Here is a 2,472-nt window from a genome sequence, read left to right as displayed (position 1 = left end):
GACCCATCACTAACTGACTTTTTAAAATATATAATGCTAGCTGGCTTGGCACTTTGTAGCTTCCAATTCTCCCATTAATAATTGTGGTGTTCTGAATTGTGCTTTATGTTTTCTGGGAATATTAAAAAGGCAACAGTGGGAGAAGCAGCAAGGGCACTTTTTTTTGCAATAGATCTTGTTTGGATCTTGCTGTAGCGATGCAAGGTAGTGGCTTATCATCTTAAGTGAAGTTGGGGATGGGGCATAGTTGTAACACCAATGTGTAATTAAAAGGTGCAGCTCAGAAAGAGAGTGCAATTTAGTACAAATTTGTTGGCAAAACTGCACTACCTTCAAAATATACACACAAAACAGTTCACAGATCATTGTGAAAGTAATGTGCTGAAACTATAAGAATTTATGTGATGGCACAGTTGGTGGGAAAATTGGATCATCCTCAGGACTGATGCATGGGAGTGCAATTCCCAGTTCCACATCTGGTAAACAAATTCAATTGCACATATTATCTGGCCTGATCATAATCAGGTAAGTTTTAAGCTTTTGTTATGGGGAGCAACTACCATATCTACCTGGTGTTCAATTCATGTATTCCTGTCACAGATTTCAAAACTTGCAATCTCCCTCTTGAATTTTGGGATGGGGGAGTTTAAGTTTCCTCCTACTGTAGTTGCTGCTCTTTTGCATCCAGTCTACAGCTGCTTTTTGGCAGATTTTATGCTCCCTTCTATTCTAACACGTGCAAGTTTCAGGTACACTGGCCAGGAAAACTAAACCTGCAGTTAATCCTTGATGGTCACATTTACAATCATCAGACAGTTATCATTGGAAGAAAACTGGTTGTAGCCAAAAAGGACATATTGTTTTCTAATCTTTAACATCATTGAAGCACTGAGAAACACTGTGTTTGAACTCCAGGAGGAAGGGGAAAGTCAGCACAAAGATGTGGCGCATTTGATCCAAAATTCTCTACACTAGAGGATTTTGGAGGCTAGATCATTGGACAGATTCAAATGGGTAGATACATTTTCAAAAGATCAAGGAATTGGTGCAGAATGGCTGAGCTTTGGGGTAGATCAGCCTTGAACATTGTAAGTGGCAGAGCAGGCTCTAGGGGCCAGGTGGACTATCTTGCTCCTATTCTAACAATAGCAGGGACAATAGTCATGCACAAGGGTAAAAACAATAGTAAAGATATCAAATGGAAATTAATAAATAGTATGGGAGGGGATTAAATGGAACAAAATAATCAGGGGGTAAGGTGGGGCATTGGATAGTCTCTCTGCTGTAGATGTTTGTAAATAGCAAGACCTCCTTTAGCCTAAGACCCCAGTGGTAATCTTTAAATTTTCTCCAAACTGTTATGCTTTTTGAACAGTGGAATAAGGTCTTCTGCGAATGCTGAGGGGTTTAAGAATCTGTGATGAGTTGAAACTCGTACACTCCTAAATAAATACTTTTCTTTAAACTTTTTTTCCTATCCTATACCACCTACAGTTTGAAAATGCAACCTTCGGCTCCAAGTGGAACCATTTCCCACTGTTTTCTGCTCATCACCTTTGGCTGGCACCCAGAAGTGAGGACAACTTGAGCTGTTTACACTGGGCTTTCAACTCTAGTTCTGTGGAGCCTAAGGTGACTGATGGGAACCATGCTCTCTTCCATTGATGGTGGATTGGGGGGGGGGGTTGTGAGGTGAGACACTCCTTTCGCTGTTTACACTGGGCTTCCGTGTGAGCCTGGAGCATGGACTTGAGGTTCTCAATACAATTGCTCCTCTTGAATGATCATGGGCCAGGAAGAAACATGTTTTTTTTAATTTCTAAGGATGCTCTGAACATATTGAATTCTCTCTGTTCATCTAATTATTTTCATCCGTGAATGAAATGCGTGTCAGGTATATGGTGATATCAACAATGTGAACTGCACTGAAGCTGCCAACTGAGTGCATGCAGCATGGAACCTAATGCAGAGGTTATTGATGTAGGAGAGGACCTGGTCCTGGGTTTTATCTTTCCAGTGAATATGGAGGATCGTGCAGATATGGCATTAGTGGTATCTTTCTGATGCTGCAGGGTGCCTGCTGTATGTAGGTAGCCCAAATGTCAGTGGTATATAGGGGTACAAGGATCACTCTTGCCCTATAGCCACACAAGCTAGGTTTGAGGCCTTGCTCTTTACGTACTATTTTCCTCTCAATCAACAAAGGCAATGGTGGTACATTAAAGGCAATGGCAAATTTGACCAAAGGATGCTGCTAACAGGTAGCTACCAAGCAATGGTCCATTTTTTTCATGAGGAAATTAGCTTAACCCTTTATTGCCAGAAAGCAATATTTTATGCCAGGAGAAGGCTTGTGAAGAACCTTTATTTACAGCTGTTGTCCAAGGTTCAAGCTCTTGTGTGCATTTGGTAAGTGGAAAGGAGCTACAGGTCAAAGCTGTTCCCTTCAAAAGCCATTTAATAATTATGAAT

General features: G+C 41.1%; 1 protein-coding gene across 5 annotated transcripts in view; it reads right to left on the bottom strand.

Annotated features, from left to right (window-relative positions):
- The window catches only part of LOC129700913 (fizzy-related protein homolog), a 78,052-nt gene that overhangs the window by 34,480 nt on the left and 41,100 nt on the right, over positions 1–2,472 (bottom strand). The window lies entirely within an intron of this gene.

This window comes from Leucoraja erinacea, chromosome 10 (assembly GCF_028641065.1).
Source record: "Leucoraja erinacea ecotype New England chromosome 10, Leri_hhj_1, whole genome shotgun sequence".
Lineage (NCBI taxonomy): Eukaryota > Metazoa > Chordata > Chondrichthyes > Rajiformes > Rajidae > Leucoraja > Leucoraja erinaceus.
Note: the sequence above shows the minus strand (reverse complement) of the source record. Positions and strands in the feature narration are given on the sequence as shown.